This window comes from Sus scrofa, chromosome 9 (genome assembly GCF_000003025.6).
Source record: "Sus scrofa isolate TJ Tabasco breed Duroc chromosome 9, Sscrofa11.1, whole genome shotgun sequence".
NCBI lineage: Eukaryota > Metazoa > Chordata > Mammalia > Artiodactyla > Suidae > Sus > Sus scrofa.
The window spans coordinates 29,800,164-29,821,379 of NC_010451.4; the positions used below are offsets into that span (position 1 = coordinate 29,800,164).

At 34.6% G+C, this 21,216-nt stretch overlaps 1 long non-coding RNA gene across 1 annotated transcript in view; it reads left to right on the forward strand.

The window, feature by feature from the left end:
* The window catches only part of LOC110255423, a 189,877-nt gene that overhangs the window by 107,160 nt on the left and 61,501 nt on the right, over nt 1–21,216 (forward strand). The window lies entirely within an intron of this gene.

The window sequence follows — 21,216 nt, forward strand, 5'->3', positions numbered from 1 at the left end:
GGGGTATAATCAGAGCTACAGCTGCCAGCCTATGCCAGAGCCACAGCAATGCCAGATCTGAGCCACGTCTGTGACCTACACCACAGCTCACAGCAACACCAGATCCTTAACCCACTGAGCAAGGCCAGGGGTTGAACCAGCAACCTCATCGTTCCTAGTTGGATTCGTTTCCACTGCACTACGACACGAACTCCACTTCCAGGAGTTTTATCATTTCCAGTTTTACATGTAGGACTTTAATCCATTCTGAGTTTATTTTTTTATTTGATGTAAGACTATCTTATTTCATTTTTACATGTAGCTTTCCACTTTTCTCAGCACGACTAATTCAAAAGACTTTTATCCATTGTATACCATTGGCTCCTTTGTCATATACTAATTGAGCGTAAGTGCATGGAATTTGGGGGGGGGGTTGCTCTCTATGTTATTCCATTGATCTATATGGCTCTTTATGTGTCAGTACCGTACTGTTTTGACTCCTGCAGCTTGGTAGTACAGTGGGAACATGACTACATGTGCATGAAGTCAGGGTACCTCAAGATTTGTTCATTTTTCAAGATTGCTTTGGATTGTCCAGGGTCTTTTGTGGTTTTGCAGAAATTTGACATGAAAATGTCACGGATATTTTGATAGGGGTTTCATAAAATCTGTAGACTGCACTGGGTGACATGAGCATTTAAAATATTCTTCCAATCCAAAAACAGAGGCTTTTTCTCCATTTCTTTGTATTATTTTCCAATTCCTTATCCAACGTTTTTTAATTATTAGAGCATAGGTCTTTTGCCTCTTCGCCATATGTTCATTCATAGTTATTTTAAATTTTTGATAAGATTTTAAATTGGATAGTTTCATTTACTTCTCTTCCTTCTGGTACATTATTATATAGGAAAGCAATAAGCTTCTGTACATTAATCTTGTATCCTACAACTTACTGAATTAATTTTTAGTTCCAGTCATTTTTGTTGGAGACCTTAGGGTCTTCTCTATATAGTATCATCTGTAAATAGTGATAGTTTTTGTATATCTTTCCTTCCTTTTTCGATGTGTTTTATTTATTTTTCTTCTCTGAATGCTGTGGCTAGGACTTCTTATATTAAACAGAAGAGCCGAGTGTGAGCATCCTTGTCTTTTTCTTGAATTTACAAAAAAACTTTCAGGCTTTTCACCTTAGATTGTTACCTCTGAATTTGTCAAGATAGGGATAATTCAATTCCTACCATTCCAATATGAATGCCTAATGTTTCTTTTGTCCACTTATCATTGTGTCTAGGATTCCTCTCCCCCATTATACAGATGAAAATATTGAGGCAAAATATTAGGCAATTTGCTAAGGAATACACAATAGAAAGTGAACCACTGCAAATTCGAACCTGGGTCTATCTGAAACAAAAATATTGCCACTTAATCACATGAGAGCCACTTACCTTTTCTACACATCCCCAAGTTATAAATTTATATTGATATCATTGGAAAAATTACTTAATTAATGAAGCATTGGTCTTACATACTTTGTAAATATTGAAACAAAATTTTGAGTGATTCAGCTTGAAAGTTTAAAATAAATTATTTAAATTTGCCACATTTAATCAATTTAGTATAAGACTGAGGTATAAATTTAATTAAAAAGAGCATAATAAAGAAAAATTAAAAACGTGATTATATCTCTAAATTAATGATAAATGTAAAAAATGAGTAGTTTTTACATGACAGAACTATAAAAATATCTACAGAGAGTTGTCTAGAAGTGTTTTATAATTGCTCCCATTACTGTATGTCTGGTTATAATCCATGCAAATACATATAGGATTAGTTGGTTTGTCTGCCTCATCTACTCATTCATAATTACCCATGCTCTTCCCTCATTACATTTTATTACCACACATCTAAATGTATGTGGAAATAAAGGGAAATCATTTGGTCATAAACAGTAGAATGCAGAAGTCTGAATTAAGGCAGATTCAGAGTAATAGAAAGTTATGTTGTGTGAACAGCCTAGAAATTTCAGATGTGTACAATATATTCATCCTAACATCTGTGCTGAATATTTTCTAAATAAAAAGTTACTTTGAGAAATAGTTAATTTGAATATTTTGCTATATTTAAATTATTTTGCATTCAATTAATAGAAGTTAAAACATGACTGCCTTACTAATTTAGTCATTTTTAGTTTGGTTTGCAAAGCATTTTATTTGAGTTATATAAAATTATATTATCATAACATAAAAGTGCATATTTAACAATACTTTTATAATAATGGCATCATTAAAATTATAATTTTTATATTCAACTAGAAAGGAAGCCTCATACACAACCAGTTAAAACCAATTTCAAGATACATGTGGGTATGTAATCTGAATTGTGTGTTGTGTATCAACAAAGAATATACTTTGTGAGAATCAGTTTCTTGTGAGTGATCTCTATGAATAATAATCTTAAGATGCTACATTTTTACATTAAAATGCTATGTTGTCTAAGTCTTAAGTCTGTTTTTAAATATCAAACAAAAGCTTTCATGGGGACCTAGCTTTCACTGATATATTTCCAGCAACCGGAACTTCGAGAATTTTTTAGGAGGAAATTCTTTTCTCATTGATAATTTATCTCTTGTAGATTACTAGTTGAAAGCCTGGTTAAAAAAAATCAAATTACATTGAACTAAGTCTTTTAATATCACTAGCAAGTGTATGTTAAATCTCTAATTGGTAAGCTGTCTATATGTGTTCTTACTCTGAGAAGATGGCTTTAAAACAGTTTCTGTTGATGTTAATTCCCAATTTTATTCTTGTTCCAAGATGTTTAAGAAAAATAAAAATTAAAATGAATTTCAATATATGATACAAGAGGGAGTTGGTTTGCAATTTCATTAATACTGTGTGATTTATATACAACCAAATATGCTGAAAAGTAGAAAAGGTAGATTTTTAAAGTATCTATAAATTCATGCTGAAAATAAGTGGGGATTTCTATGCTTAGGTTTTCAACACTATTTTCTCTAATATTTACTTATTTGCTAACAATAATTTTGTGTGGAAGGAGGCAAACAGTTGACAACTAAACAGAAAAATAATAACAAAGGAAAATTTTAGAAGAAAAATAATTTTAAGGGAAGTCATTTAAACATGGATGGACCTGGAAATTACCATGCTAAATGAAGTTAGGCAGTGAAAGACAAAAATATATGATATCACTTATGTGTGGAGTTTAAAAGTAAGGTACAAATGAACTTATTTGCAGAGCAGAAACAGACTCACAGACTTTGAAAAATGTATAGGTACCAAAAGGAGCAGGCAGGGGTGGAGGGGTGGACTGGGGGTTTGTGATTGGCATATGCACACTGAGGTATGTGGAATGATTGGCCAATGTGGACCTGCTTTATAGCATAGAGAACTCTACTCAGTATCCTGTGATAATCTATGTGGGAAAAGAATCTGAAAGAGAATGTGTGTTTATATCTATAACTGAATCACTTTGTTGTATAGCAGAAATTATCACAACCTTGTAGATCAACTGTACTTCAATAAAACTTTAAAAAGTGAAAAAAATAAAGAGGCAATTCGGGTACAAATAGGTCATTAGTGTGGGTGCTAACCCACTGTGATCAGCTATAAGAGGAGATTAGGCCACAGACACACAGGGAAGACCATGTGAGGACAGAAGGAGAAGACGGCTGCCTCCAAGCCAAGGAGGGAGGCCTCAGAAGGAACCAACCCTGCTGACACCTTGATAAGGGCTTCCAGCCTCCAGAACCATGTGAAAGTCCACTTTTACTGGTTAAGCTGCTCAGTCTGTGGTGCTTCGTTACATCACCTTAACAAACTAATGCAGGCACAGATTGTGTCGGAGAACATCATTGATAAGTGTCTCCTGACTTTATCTTTGGAAAGTCTTGTTCTCACTTCAACCTTGCATCGTCATGCTTTTCTTCAACCTTCTTGTAACAAACTCTTAATAAATAATATACATCTTGAACCCCCCTAAAAATTCTGCTTTCCAAATATGATAACTTCTCAAATAATTTTTTCACCTCTTATGCAATCTGTGCCATTTAGGACTTGTCATTATTTCTTTCCAACATGAGTAAGCAACAAAATCTCTTGATTCTGTCATTGGCCTGCTTGAACATTCTCCACTGGCTTCCTAGTACAATGACAATAAAAATCTCAACTTTTTTCATTGGCTTACTTGACTGACTTTTCTTCACATCCGGCCTCATTTCATACCTCTGACTTTGTCCTACCGCTCATTCACAATGCTGCTCTGCACTGGGTTGCTTCGCAACACCAAGTTATTTCCTACATTATTGATAGTATCAACTATTTTTTCTGGCTCTTCCAACTGGTCTCTAACATTGTTTTGTAATTAGGATCTCATCTCTTCAGAGAACATTTACCACCATTGATAGTGAGCATTGTGTTTACTATCCCAATAGGAATACCTTTTTCTCCTGTAATTTAAATATAATTTCCGGAGTTCCCGTCATGGCTCAATAGTTAATGAACCTGGCTAGTATCCATGAGGACACGGGTTCAATCCCTGGCCTTGCTCAGTGGGTTAAGGATCCAATGTGCCGTGAACTGTGGTGTAGGTTGCAGACGCGGTTCAGATCCTGTGTTGCTGTGGCATAGGCCAGCAGCTAAAGCTCTGATTGGACCCCTAGCCTGGGAACCTCCATATGCCATGGGTGCAGCCCTAAAAAAAACAGACAAGAGACAAAATAATAATAAAATAATTTCTAACACCCATCTTCACGTTTTGAGTACTAGACCTCACTCTAAGTTCAAGTCATGATTGTTCTTTACTAAGCTCATCATAATTACACAGAATTATCTCCACAATCGTTCTTTATATGTGTGTGTGCGTGTGTGTGTGCATATTGACTTAGGTAGCATCACTGTGATACAGGTAAACATAGGGTTTTCTTAGGAATAATTTTCTTGATATTATGACATGACTTTAATTTTCTTTTTCTTCTCTGGATCTCAGTTTAGACAAGGTCAGGGAAGCACATAACTTGAGATGTGTTTAACAGACCCACAACAGAAAAATCTACTTTAAGATGAAGGTTATTGTAAGTCTTGCCAATTTGTAGTTAAAAATAAACTGTTGATTCTAAATAGCCTTGAAGACCACACTGTCTCTAGAACTGCTATCATCATTTTTGTTTATATTTTTGTTTGCTGCAGCTGAAAGCTCCCCTGTTGATATGCCTCCATCTAAATTAACATCACAATCCTTCCTATAGTCACTTTCTATCCAATATCCTGTTTTATTTTCTGCCTTGAATTTATGATTATAAGAAATTGTATTTTATTCCTTTACATATTTAATGCACTCTAAGGAATATGAGCATTAAAAATAGGGGATATTTCAATTATTAACATGAAATAACAAATGGAAACTGGACTTGAAAATTCCTTGAGTAGATGAAATCATTTAAGCCACATAAGTAAAACTAAATCTAGCTTATGTCATGAATATTAAGTGAAACTTAACTTAGTTTATTTCTTATAAAGGTCTCTGATAATCATAAAAGAAACTTAAGTCACCATCCAAAAAATGGTATAAGATAATCGTGTTTAATCTATCCCTGGCCATCTGGAAACCCCCATTGTAATAACCAATCATTATAAAGGTTAAATAATTTCCTCATTTTCACTCCATAAGCCATCCTGTAACATTGTGCCCCTGAGCTTCATATCAGTTTTGAATTTTAATGCTCCCAGTTTGCTAAATGTTCTTATATGCACGATAATTCTAAGTACTATTTTATTGATCTAGTGGTTTTAACTTTTCTATTTCTGGCTTTTTGACACTGTCTTATTTTTTTTTTATTTCTAATACTTAAATAGTGCTTTGCACATAGCAGGCAAACGTATTTTTTTGTTAGATAATTGAGTAATGAAAATGTTTGAAATCAATCAACTGAATCTCAGAGTCAATTTGGCCAACATCAGATTCTTTACGCTGTGTCTCTTCATTCTTGACAGAAACCTAGAAATCCCATTGAAATCACAGATCACGTTAAAACTCAAGGTTCCAAAAGGACACTATTTTAAAAGTGTAACCCTAACATGTATTAAATCAACATTGTTCCTTCCAGTGTATCTGTTTAGTTTATGGTCAACTCTGCTAAATAGGCTTTTTGCTAATGCCCAAAACTTAGCCTCAACTCTACCATCTGTATTATTAGTCCTAATCCGTTTCCTGAGTTATCCTAACCATTACTATTTCTGCATAAATGCACTATAATCATCTTAATCTCAACATGTATGCTTAAATGAAGACATTGTGCTTTTCTATTCTTATTCCTAATTTTTATTTGTTGGAATTTGAGATCTGAACGTCTGAGCCAAAATAACTGTCTTGGGCTATTAGATGAAGACAAGCAAAAACCAAGATGGATAGAAGCTTTAACTCTCACACTGTTAGTCAGCTCCTGATTGTTTATTCCTATCTCTTCTATTTAAGAGAGATTCAACATCTTCTTGTTTATGTTACTATTATTTTAGGCTTGTGTCATTTGTAAATGAACCTTATTCTAATGGATATCTTTTATGTATGTACACACAATGCACACTCATACACATTTTATTAGTGTAAACTCTGTGACTGATAATTATATATATTTATATTCCTTAAAGTACATAGCAGAGTATTTTAGGTTAGAGAGATCTGTCTTCTGTATAATGGTTCAAGATCAGAATAGTAGTGATAAAAACAGATTTTAGAAACAAACTGCTTCTAACTCTTACAGTTTTATTGAAAAATTCACTTTTATATAAATCATTTTATTCATCTGTAGATTGAGGATAATATTAAAGTCTAAGTCAAAGGAAAGTCATAAGAATTAAACTAGATGGCACTGCACAGTTTTTAAGAATAAAGGGAAATCATACAGCCTTATTTGAATTATGTACATTTACTTGCATATTGCATAAGTTATTTCTTAAAGCTTTCAGAGATTCAGTGTTTTCCTTAACAAATGTATAAAATATACTTCATAGAGTTGTGAGACTCAGTTGCAAATGATTAAGATTCCATTTGTTATGCAGTTCGATATTCCTGTCTGTAAATATGACCAATTGATACCTAACATGAGGTTTGTTTTATAGCATACACAGAGTAAGTGAATCTAGTGGACAAATGAACAGTTAATTATGAATGTTAAACTGTATTATAATGTTAGATGGGATAAAAATGTGTTGCCTATATTCAAGTTAATTATGAATGTTAAACTGTATTATAATGTTAGATGGGATAAAAATGTGTTGCCTATAGTGTTTTGGAGTTTGTTGGTGATTTTATTTATTTATGGAAATGACTGGAGATTTAGTAGAGATTAGAAAATGAGCCTGGAAAAACCGATGCAAGGCAGTTAACTTATTTACCATGAGAGACTATGTGAAGTGAGTAAACATATTTTGAGAACACGCAGGGTTGGTAAAATCTCAAGCTAAAGAACTCTGAAGGAGTTCCCATCGTGGCACAGTGGTTAATGAATCCGAGTAGGAACCATGAGGTTGAGGGTTCGATCCCTGCCCTTGCTCAGTGGGTTAACGATCCGGCGTTGCTGTGAGCTGTGGTGTAGGTCGCAGACACGGCTTGGATCCCACGTTGCTGTGGCTCTGGCGTAGGCTGGCAGCTACAGCTCTGATTGGACCCCTAGCCTGGGAACCTCCATATGCCGCGGGAGCGGCTCAAGAAAAGGCAAAAAGACAAAATAAATAAATAAATAAATAAGTAAGTAAGTAAATAAAATAAAGAACTCTGGAATCTGGTTATAGGTTTATGGGGAATAGGGGAAGAAGGGAAAACAGTGAGACTTGGGTTGTTGCTTATGAATTTATCCACACAGACTCTTCATTTACCCAGTTTTTTTGGGTGTATGTGTGTGCGTTCGTCTGTCTTTTTAGGGCGGCATCTACAGCATATGGCAGTTCCCAGGCTAGGGGTCAAATCAGAGCTGTAGCTGCCAACCTACGCCACAGCTACAGCAACTCCAGATCTGATCCGCGTCTTTGACCTATACTGCAGCTCACAACAACACTGGATCCTTAACCCACTGAGCAAGGCCAGGGATCGAACCCATGTCATCATGGATACTAGTTGAATCCATTACAACTGAACACAACAGGAACCCCTACCCAGATTTTTAATAACACACTGAACACTAGATTTAATTAAAGCTATACCATAAATTAGGATTATTTGTATCTTAGATTAAACTAACAAAAATACATACTTAATATTGTTATATTCAGATATCTTCAGGGAAATTTTCTACATATGATGCTTTGTGAGGTGAGATAACCATTTACACTGGCTTTATCTTCAGCCCTAATCTTAAAAATTTATACACTGACAGAGAATGAGAAACAAGGCATAGTCCTGCGGAAAATATTAGGCACAGAGAAATTTAGCATTTTTAAAAATCCTTAATATTGTACATTTATTTAATATGGCTAAAATTAATTTATTTTTAACCTTAATCTGACTCCTTCATATTCACAATATTTGTCTTTTCCAGAAGATTTCAACAGCCTGCTATATTAAATATTTATAACATTTTCTCTTTATATGAATCAAAATTATCACCATTCTTCTTCTCACTGATTTTACAAATGAAACTGCCTGACTAATCTGTAATATTTTTAGAGAAGAAAAATGACTTGACACACAACAGGAATATGCTCACCTGACAAGCCATCACTCTAAAAGTCTCCATTAGCTCAATCAGAAAATGGCTGTACTGTAAAAAATATGAGGGCTTGGAGTCTATTACTCCCATGGTTGTAGTTTGACAGACTTACAGGAAAAAAAAAATCTCATTTTTTTTTCTCAGAGTCCTATGATATTCAAACTTTTCCAATCACTCCTTTATGGTTAGCATTATTCTCTCACCTTGAAAAACAAAAATAAGACAGAGAAAGGAAGATATAGAAAAGGTTAAGAAGGGAGGAAAGCAAAGGGAGAAATGAAAGAGATGAAGGGAAAAAGGAAGGAAAGTTTGCCTTCACCTGTTGAAAACTCAATGATAAAAGAAAAGGTAACATTCCCAGAAATGCCAAGGTTTATGGTAATTTTCAAAGCCAATCAGCAACATGCAGATCATTCTTGGAATTAAGAATGATTGGTAAGGAATTCCCGTCATGGCACAGCAGAAACAAATCCGACTAGGAACCATGAGGTTTCAGGTTCCATCCCTGGCCTCGTTCAGTGGGTTAAGGATCCGGTGTTGCCATGAGCTGTGGTGTAGTTTACAGAGGCGGCTCGGATTTGACATTGCTGTGGCTCTGGCATAGGCTGGCAGCTGTAGCTCTGGTTAGACCCCTAGCCTGAGAACCTCCACATGCTGCAGATATGGCACTAAAAAGCAAAAAAAAAAAAAAAAAAAAAGATGATTGGTGAGACCAGACAGATATGATAACTCAGGAAAAATGAGAACCAACCCAGTAACTACAGTGAGGTCATGAATTATGATGTTATCTAATGGATGTTATTTGGAGAGCTTTTTTAGTGGGCTCTTCTATGTGAGTTGTTTTATACTGCAGAGAGAAGGTAAAATGTGAGGGAAGCAAAAATAAATACCACATTCAAAAAACAAATAATTATCCTCTTTCTGTAAATAAGAAACTAATTTCTCAGTGATGTTAGATTTTTGGTTTGCATGTTAGGTAAACACTATTAGCCCCCCAGTCCATCCTCCAAGTTTTTAATTTTAAAGATTATGTATTTATTTATATATTTGACATATAAATTTACAATATTATATTAGTTTCAAGTATACATATTCAGTATTTTTTTATAGATTAATCCTTAGAAGTCACTATAAGATAATCACTATAATTCCCTGTGCCATGCAAAGTATCCGTGTGGTTTATTCATTTTATGCATAGCAGTTTGTATCTCCACCTCTTCTTTTCCCTTTCCCCTCTGGTAACCCCTGGTTTGTTTTCCATGTCTATGAGTCTGTTTGCTGTATAAAATTCCTTTGTATTATTTTTTAGATTCCACATATAAGTAGTATCACACAGCATTTGTGTTTCTCTGTCTTTTTCACTAAGTGGACCTATTTTTTAGGTCCATTTGCATTCCTACAAATGGAAGATTTTAATTCTTTCATATGGCTGATTAACAGTCCATTGTGTGTGTATATATACACACACCACATCATCTTTATTCATTAATCTATTGATGGATACCTAGGTTGCTTCTGTATCTTGGCTATTGTAAACAATGCTCTATTGTCAACATTAAGGCGCATGTATCTTTTTGAATAAGTGTTTTTTTTTTTTTTTGGTTATATACCTAAGAGTAGAATTGCTGGTAATTTTATTTTTACTTTGTGGAGAAACACCACCATAACATTTTCCATTGCGGCCTCATAATTTACACACCCACCAACACTGTAAAAATTCCCTTTTTTCCACAACCTCACCAACATTTGTTATTCATAGTTGTTTTTTTTTCTATAACCATGGCATATGGAAGTTCCTGGGACAGGGATCAAATCTAAGCTACAGCTATGACCTATACCACAGCTGTGACAATGTCAGATCTTTAATCCACTGAGTTGGGACAGGGATCATATCTAAGCTACAGCTATGACCTATACCACAGCTGTGACAATGCCAGATCTTTAATCCACTGAGTTGGGCCAGGGATTAAACCCAGCAACAACCTGAGTCATTGTGGAGACAGCACTGGATCCTTAACCCATTATACCACAATGGAAACTCCTTTCATAGATGTTTTGATTATAGCCATTTTGATACATGTGAGATGATGTCTCAATGTGGTTTTGATTGGCATTTCTCTAATAATTAGGGATGCTGAGCATCTTTTTATGGAACTGTTTACCATCTGTATATCATCCTTGGAAAAAAAATCCCTATTCAGGTCATCTGCCCCCTTCCCCTTTTTAAATTTGGTTGATTGTGTTTTAAAGATTGTTTTATGAGTTATTTATATATTTAGGATATTCCTTGTCAATCACATCATTTGAAAATTTTTTCTCCTATTTTTTATGTTGTCTTTTTATTTTGTGGATGGTTTCCTTTGCTGTGCAAAAACTTTTAAGTTTAATTAGGTCACATTTGTTTATGTTCTGCTTTTATTTCATTTGCCTTAGGAGACAGATCCAAAAAATGTTACAATTTAAGTCAAAGAGTTTTCTGTATATGTTCTCTTCTAGAAGTTTAATTGGTTTTAAGTCTTACATTTAGGTACTTAATCCATTTTGAGCTTGTTTTTGTGTATGGTATGAAGAAATGTCCTAATCTCATTGTTTTACATGCAGCTATCTAGTTTTTCCAGTCCCATTTATTGAGGAGACCGTCTTTTCTCCTTGTATAGTCTTGCCTCCTTTGTCATAGATTAATTTATCAAATCTCTAATGTTGGCCTCCTTTGTAAAATTTGCTTGGGCTATTTATGGTCTCTTGTGGTCAAATTTTGAACTTTTCCCCTATATTTCTGCTTTTCAGAAATTTGAATTTTTATAAGAATTACATTAAGTCTACTGATGGCTTGGCTATTATCCCGATCTTGAACACAGAATATTTTTCCATTTCTTTGTGTGTTTTTCAATTTCCTTCACCAAAGCCTTATAATTTTCATTGTATTGATCTTTGATTTTCTTTGTTAAATTTATTTATAAGTATTTTATTTTTAGATGCTATTGTGAGTGGTATTGCTTTTCTTTATTTACTTTTCAGATATTTCATTTTTAGTGTGTAGAAATGCATATGATTGCTGTAGGTTGATTTTACCTCCTGTGACTTTACTGAGTTCATTGTTTCAAAAGTTTTTTGATTGAGTCAGATTGTATCTTCTGTGAATAAAGACAATTTTACTTTTTCCTTGCTAATGTGAATGATTTTTAATTCTTTACTTTGCCTGACTGATCTAGTTAGGCCTTCTAGTACTATGTTGAATAAAAATGGTGATAGTGGCTATGCTGCACCTATCCATTGCTAGAGAGAAGTGTCAGTCTAACTCACATCCTATGTTTTTAACCCTAGTTCCAGCCACAGTAAGTTTTCAGCTGGATTAAAGTAACCAATTCTATGCTTCTTTCAGTAGTCACTCTCTTTAATGTTGTCCTACAAATACAGGACAATGAGTAATAATACATAACTTTATATTGTCATTTTATTTACCAACTGTCTTATCCAAGAGAATGAAAGCTATAGGAGAAATTTTAAAAAGGGTTGGTGTTCCTCAACATTGAATCTTTATTGCTTAGTAGAAAGCCTATCATACACTAAAAAGTTAATGATAAATCCCTGCCTAATTGATATTTATAAGCAAAAAGCTTTCTTAAGTCTTCCCTTAATAAAACATTTCTTCCAAATAAGCAACAGTATCTTCATCAATCTATGATGGAATAAACAAGTAATTTGCTATATTTTAAAATTACCATAATTTGTGTTAAATGAAAATTTCCATGACAGAGAGATTTATTTCTGTACAATGTAATTCCATATTGCAATAACTAAAGAATCTCAGTGATTTGGCTAATTTAAGAAAAAATTTCCTAACATTATGAGAGCATGAAGATAATGATTCTCTTCTTTATTGTTCAATGATCCTCACTCCAAAACAAAATATTAGTTTACAGTTATTCATAGATTAGCTAGAATATTCCATTATAAAAGTTATATTAATGATATTGTGATTGGAAATAATGACGACCTTGTGCCTATCTAATTTTCTGACAAAAACTAGGAAACAATAAAGCAATTAGGGAGTAATGAAGATAGCAATTATGTAAGGGTATTCTTGGGAAATTTGAACATATGCAAATTGGCAGGCCCAGATGACAAATAATTTAGGAAATTAAGGGACTGGTGAACATCTTGGACCATTTAATGTTGTTCTTAAAAAGTTTGAGGAGTTCCTGCTGTGGCGCAGTGTGTTAGAGCCAGACACAGTCTCCATGAGGATGCAGGGTCAATCCCTGGCCTCACTCAGTGAGTTAAGGATCTACTGTTACGTTAAGTGTGCTATAGGTCACAGATGCCCCTTGGATCTGGAGTTGCTGTGCCTGTGGCATAGGCCGGCAGCTGTGATTCTGATTTGACCCCTACCCTGGGAACTTCCATATACCACAGGTATGGCCAGAAAGAAAAAGAAGAAAGAAAAGAATTTGAAAACTCAAAATGAAGCATAACTTGAGAAGAAACAAAAAACTGCAATCAATTTCATTTTTAGTGGGGGAAAAAGTTTGTGGGATGGTGATATTAATACATTAATAGAAGTAATGCCATTGCTGTGAGCATTACAGTCATCATTCTAGATGTTAAAATAGCAGCTATTTTATATATGGTACCCTTAGAAATAGAGACTGATTCAAAACTTAGAAATTGATGAGCTAATACCTGATTTGCGCTTAAAATAATCAAATTCCATATAAGAGTAAAATGAGAAAATTGAGAACACTAACATAGGGGTGTAATGTGAAAAAATGTAGCAAATGTAGGTAGAGGAAGACAAAATGAAATTCACATTGGGAAAGTTAATATATCAAGTGAAATTATATATATATATATATATATATATATATATATATTTATTTATCTTTTCAGTGCTGCACATGTGGCATATGGAAGTTCCCAGGCTAGGGGCTGAACTGGAGCTGCAGCTGCCAGCCTATTCCACAGCTATAGCAGTGCCAGATCTGAGTTGCATCTGCAACCTACACCACAGCACGTGGCAATGCCAGATCCTTAACCCACTGAGTAAGGCCAGGGATTGAACCCGTGTCTTCATGGATACTAGTTGGGTTCCTTACCACTGAGCCACAACAGGAACTCCTGAAATTTTAAATAAGCATAAAATGAAGGTCAAATGCTTGATAAGACAGTCTTTAAAGAAACCTAAGTGAGATATGGTTAAGCAAATGAGATATTGTATATGGGAAAAAAGAAAAAAGCAAAATAAAGGAGGACCTCTTGATTAAAAATTCAATTGGAGGCAAATATCTGTATGAGACCTTTGTTTTAATTTCTAGGATTAAAACTCTGTTGAGTGCAAGTATTTGTTTACTGTTGTCCACAAAATCAAAATAAAACACAAACACTGACTGCCATCCCCTGAAAATAAGCAAATTATAGAATTTAGAATATAAAATGACAAAATCTCAAAGTTATTATAAGAGATAAAATGGAAAAATAGGAGAGAAATCAGAAAACTCTGCCTTAGCCTCATTGCAGCAGAAGCTGGATGAAAACAAAAGCCTGTGTTTTTTAAAAATCCAGACATCAGATATTATTTCCTGAATTAGGATTAAACTAGCAATGGTACAGAAGAAGACAGAATTGATTGTGAAGCTATGAGCTATCTCTCTGGCCATAAAATATAAATGTCCCACCATAAATATACATACAATTTTAAACACACTATTTTGATATTAATCTCAGGTGAATACATATACCCCTTGTGGGGAATCACTTCATTTGAATAGCTTATCTTGCAATCTGAAAAAAATAAAATAATGTATAATTCATCATATACTGTTTCCATATATATACATATATATGTATGTATAAATATACACACACACATGGAATGAGAAAGAAATTCAGAATTAAAAAGGTAAATGTCTACTCTTTATTATATGAACATACTCCAGCTGTGAAATAATGTTATTAGACTTATTTTTTGGCACAAGACAGTTAATTTTCCTTTTATTTTAATGTGACTAAGCTAGATATATTTCAAGTGAGACAAAAAAAGTGAGGTCAGTAGTCTTTCTGTGATTATTAAGAGTGGGAGGGTATTTCCCTTCTATATCTGGATGAGGTCCAGTTGAGGTAATTACACTCCACTTGCCAAATTTCTCCCTGTAGTTTTCAGTCTGCAGAGCTGTTAAGCAGCTGCTACAAGTTATCCCAGCGATGGTAGCAAATTTGTGATGAAGGAAATGGCCCTTTCTTATGTCTTTACTTATTTGAAGATTTAATAAACATCAATAGTATCAGCAGTTGTCTTGGGGAAAAAAATATTATGTCTATCGTACAACATTTTTGTACAGACATGCAACCTCTAGGCCATTTAACAGTAAAGTTTAAAAACGATAATAAGTTATTTTCCTAGATGACTTCTATTGTACAAGATAAAGAAGTCTCTTTGAATGCAGGGAATAGGGGAAAATAAATTGTTTTGAAAACATAGATGAAGATTTAATGAAAATGATGGCTAGCGCTACATTATGAAGGGCATAGCTATTCATCCTCATCATGAAGAGTTAAAATTCTAAGTCTTAACCTACTATGTAGATTTTGGTTTTCATCACTTTACAAGAATGCATTTAAAACATTTAAAATGATCTCAACTGACATATTAACTTATACTTTCCCAATGTGAATGCCATTTTATTTTTCTCTCCTCATATTTCTTGTCTTTAGATTCACATCATGGCCCTGCCTTGGTGAATATTCTCAATTCTTTTCCATTTCAGATTTCCATTTCCTGTTAATCTCGCTTCCTTCTCTTTTGCTATTAATCATGGAAATTACTCAGATAGGACATTTTCCCATTCAGGATTTCTCAACTTTAGTTTTACGTATGTGTGGATTATGAAAAGTTATTTTGCAGGAAACAAGAGTCACATTCTCTCTGGAAAATTAAGTAAACACACAAGTAGTCTTTTATTTATTGAACTTGTACTCATCTTTACATTTTAATTCGAGTGTTATCTCCTTAGAAAAGAGTTCTTTTTTTTTTTTTTCTTTTTTCTTTTTTTAGGGCTGAACCCATGGCATATGGAGGTTCCCAGGTTAGGGGTTGAATAATCAGAGCCACAGCTGCTGGCAATCACAGTCACAGCAATGCAGGATCCCAGCCACATCTGCAACCTACACCACAGCTCATGCCAACACCAGATCCTTAACCCACTGAGTAAGGTGAGAAATAGAACCAGCAGCCTCATGTTTCCTAGTTGATTCATTTCCACTGTGCCCCAAGGGAAACTCCCTTAGGCCAGAGTTCTGATTGACCCACACATAGTTCAATTCAGATTGGCTTGTTATCTCTTAGTATAGAAATCTTTTTTATTTTGCTTTTACTGAAGTTTTTTCCTAGAATTTAAATTTATGGATGTTTTTATGTAATTTCATGGTTACTGTCTTCTCTATTGGGGCTTAGCTTCATAAAAACAGGACATTTTGTGTAAATACTTTATAAACTTTTTTTAGTTAATCAGTTACAATTTGGGAAACATTGCTCTAATTCTATGTTGTTTGCCCTTATAGCTTAGCTTTTCAAAAAAACTTTTGTGTATTTGATATTGAGCATTTGATAATTATTAAGCACAATACTAATTTATTTCTCATGTATCATTTAGCTTTCACAATTAAATGAATGACATGTTCATATTATAATTTTGCAAATTAGGAATTGGAAACGTAAAAAAGCTGTGTAATTTGGAAACAATTATATCAAATGAGCAACTTTTGTATTAGAACACTATAGTTTCGGGGTTGAAATTCAGTGAACATATTTTTCTTTTTTTCTGGCAAGCTCTGTTACAATCAATGTGCATCTCTAGAAATTTCAAAAGCCAAGGAGCTGAAACCAATCTTTTAGCTTTAGGTAGAAACTACTAAAATACATTTTTCAGTGCAATATTTCAAAAGTATATATTGACAGGGTGAAAGAAAGTCTCTCCTAAATCAACTCAATATAATCCAAAGGACTAAGTGACAATCTCATTAATCATAATAACCACTGTATTCTCAGTACATACTAGATCCCAAGTCTCAACTAGGTTAGTTTTCTACAAAAATTTCAAAGGCATATGTATATTGAATGATTATTTACTTTCTAGGCTGATCTTTAGCACATGCATACATCACCAGGAATGCACACGATGGTTCAACGTTTCCAAGATCTAGGCTGTCCCTAAAATAATTAAAACAAGAGTCTAAGAATGGGAACCCAAAGTCATCAGATGACTCCAGTGTGCAAATAAAATGGAAAAGCCACTGCTCTAGTGAAGTGAGGACACCCAGTGGTCATCCATTGAACACCAAAGCAGGAATGATGCATGGTGGGTTAGATTTGAGTTTCTTCTATCATAAATTTAATCACATCTTCAATGTCTTAATTACTTCCCATAATTATCTACCTTAATTGAATCCTGCCATAGCATGAAGAAAGAGTCTTCTGGAACTCCAGGTTAGGTGGGATCCATTGATGTTCCTACATCTGTTTTCTCCCACAAGCAAGGAGACAGGGTCGAATTTTTTATCTTTCCATTCCTCTCCCAGTCTAGTTTCCTAGACTTACTTGCAATTTTTTTGTTGTTGTTCAAGACTCTTATATCATCTGTGGTGCACCCTCTGTCTCGTTTCATTTTGTCCATCAAAGCACATAGTTCTAAATGTTTCCTCAACAAGTTATTTTGGAAAATTCGTATATTGAAGTTTGAGCAAGTCAACGAGAAATTGAACGAGTCAAGGACTGTGAATTCCACAACTGTGAAGACTGTATATCATTTATACATTTGGCTTGTGCACCACTGTGGAAGACTTCACTTTCCCATGGATGATTCATTCATCGTAGAAGCTCTCACACTCCTTGACTTGCTCAATATCTATGATTTTTGACTCAGGTCCACTTAAATCCCTCAAACCCACATTTAATCTTTATTTTCTCAGCATATAGAGTGTTCACATATACTAGAATTTGAAAATAACATTATTTATCCAGAAACTTAAATTATTTCAGAGTATTAATTTCTTTTGGGGGGGCGCTGCACTCATGGCATATGGAGATTCCCAGGCTAGGGGTTGAAGGAGAGCTGCAGCTGCCAGCCTACAGCACAGCCACAGCAATGACAGATCCGAGCCGCGTCTGTGACCTACACCACATCTCACAGCAACGCTAGATCCTTAACCCACTGAGCTAGGCCAGGGATTGAACCTGCAACGTCATGATTCCTAGTCAGATTCGTTTCCACTGCACCAGGGTGGGAAATCCCTGAGTATTAATTTCTTACTCCCACTAAACACGTCTTTCAAATTAACCAAAAGCAGCATTTATTGGTTCTCCAATTTATCACTATATATTGGCCTCCTACAGCACTTAATAATTTTCCAACTTACCCCAGAACTCACAATCCATCAGCTAGACTACCTTGTTTCCATCCTTAGACTTTAATCATTTTATTTTTACAATTTATCATTTCTTTCAATTTCTTCATCAGAAAGATCCCCTTCAAAAATTGTCAAGGGTAATTTTTCTCAGCATTTGAGAAATAACAAAAATATCAAGCAATCAAAGACGGAAACTTTCTTGGTTGGCGTGGTTAAGGGAAAGGCTAAGAATATTTTATAATTGCTTTGCTCTTACAAACACAAACCTCATCATTTCACCAAAGCATAATCTGCCTTTGCCTTTATAGTTGGGTCAAGATTTTCTCTGTATTCACACTAAAATATTAATTGTTATATAATAGCTAAAATAGATGGATAGATAGACAAAAAAATGTTGAGTGAACATTTGGGTAGATGAAAGAATGGATGATTGGAATGTATACCTGCTAAGTTACTGACATTTTATCCTCCAGGCAAGTAGTTGTCCCATAGGAAACTGACCTAATTTTATCAACAAATAAATTGCAAGCTAAAAAGAGGAAAGATATATACAGATTAAAAAGACAAGATATATTTGAACTATTTGAAACATGGCAATTAAAGTTTCAAAAAAATATAACTTTTATGTGATAAGAAAATACGAAGCACAGCCTAGATATTACATTATGTAGTTATGTATGTGAATGGTATTTTGGCTATCATTTTAAGCAGGAACTTTTTTTTTTTTTTTTTGGTCTTTTTAGGGCTGGACCCACTGCATATGGAAGTTCCCAGGCTAGAGGTCAAATCAGAACTGTAGTTGCTGGCCTACACCGCAGCCATTTCAACACTAGATCTGAGTCACGTCTGCAAACAACACCACAGCTCACAGCAACACCAGATCCTTAACTCACTGAGGGAGGCCAGGTATCAAAACTGTGTCGTCATGGATACTAGTCAGGTTGGTTATTGCTGAGCCATAATGGGAACTTCAAGAAGGAACTATTTTTAGAGATGCATACTATAACAGTTACATATGAGATGATGTAAAGTCTTGGATTCCAGGAAGAATCCAGGTTATCTGGGGCAGGAAGAGAAAATAGCCATATAAAGGGGAAAGAATGGCTGAATTTGATGATAACTAAATCTTTATTGTATGTGTATGGAAGTCCGTTAACCTATTCTTTCTCCTTTTATATATGATTGAAATGTTCCAAAGCAAAATGTTAAAAAGCACAATTTCCTAAAATAAATGTTGAAGTCATCTTTCATAAAATTTTGGATAGATATTCAAATTATTGGCAGCATTACTAAATATATTCTTTTTTTTTTTTTTTGTCTTTTGTCTTTTTGTCTGTTGTTGTTGTTGTTGCTGTTGTTGCTATTTCTTGGGCCGCTCCCGCGGCATATGGAGATTCCCAGGCTAGGGGTTGAATCGGAGCTGTAGCCACCGGCCTACGCCAGAGCCACAGCAACGCGGGATCCGAGCCGCGTCTGCAACCTACACCACAGCTCACGGCAACGCCGGATCATTAACCCACTGAGCAAGGGCAGGGACCGAACCCGCAACCTCATGGTTCCTAGTCGGATTCGTTAACCACTGCGCCACGACGGGAACTCCTACTAATATATTCTTTAATAAAATCAAGAACTATTATTATTCCTCCCATCAAATATTCAAATCTAAAAATAAGAATTATTTTATATAATTATATAATAAATATATGTTATTTTATATATTAATATATAAATATAAAAAATACATAAAATAAAGTAGTAATTACATATTATTTTATATTATAATAAAATTCTTATCAGAAGCGAATATTCTTTTTCTTGTCTCTGAAAATCGTACTATTGACTTTCAACCCAAAGACACTGACACAGTCCTGTTTCATACCAGTCATGAACCAGTGACAAACCTGCCTGCTGGAAGTGCAGGAATCCAGATACCATGTGACTATACAGTGAGAAGAGAACACCTTTGAGAAATTGAGAACAATTTTGTTGGGTAAAACTCTGCTCAAAATACCATTGTTCTTGCACATTAATGTTTATGAAAAAGTTATGTAAAATGAAAACTTGAAAATAAGTTAGCTTCCATGTGATTCTGGAAGGCATGTCTATGTAGCGACAGGCCATGCAATCCAGTACATAAAATAAAATGAGACAAGATAAATAAGAATAAGCAAATAAAATGAAACATTGAATACAATTTGTCTATCTCTCTATCTCTTCCTATCCTACTCAACTTTCTCTCTCTGGTTCTCTCTCTCTCTCTCTCCCTCTTTTTTCCTCTTAACAAGGCTTCTGTTTAATTGATGTTAGAAACTAATTGCAATCCTCAGCAATATATTTTACTGTATAAGCAAGGACCAGCAAGGGGGCAGATGAGGAATAATTATTATGTATCCCTAAGTAGGATATTTTTGCTATTCTTGCTTAAGAAGGGTTAATGGGCTCTGAAATAATATCTGAAAGACAATTCAAAAGACAAAATGAATTGAGCATTCATTTGTACCTAAGACTACTTTTAAAGAATCTCCATGAGGTATCATAGTATCCACGAGGGTTGTTCAGGTGTTTCCGTCAGAAAGTTAGACTTCTCACATGGCAGCTCAGGTCTTTAAGGAACAGGACAAAATCTGACTATTTTCTTGAAGAATGGCCCTGGAATCAGCATGGTGCTATATCTACTGTATTTTATTTGTTAAAGCAGCTATAGGCCACTTCCTAGGTGCAAATTATTACATTTAGAATGGATAAACCATGAGGTTCTACTGTATAGCATGGGGAACTATTTCCAGTCTCTTGAGATAGAACATGATGGAAGATAATAGGTGAAGATGATGTGTGTGTGTGTAACTGGGTCACTTTGCTGTGCAAAAGAAAATGTCACAACATTGTAAATCAATTTAGTGTTACTGAGCATGCAGTTTTGATCCCTGGCCTAGCTCAGTGGGTTAAGGATCCAGTGTAGCTGCAAGCTTTGGCATAGGTTGAGGATACCGCTTGATCTAGAGTTGGTGTGGCTGTGGTGTAGGCAGCATCTGCAGCTCTGATTCAACCCCTAGCCTGGGAACTTACTTATGCTGTGCCATAAAAAGAAAAAAGAAAGAAAGAGGGAGGGAAGGACG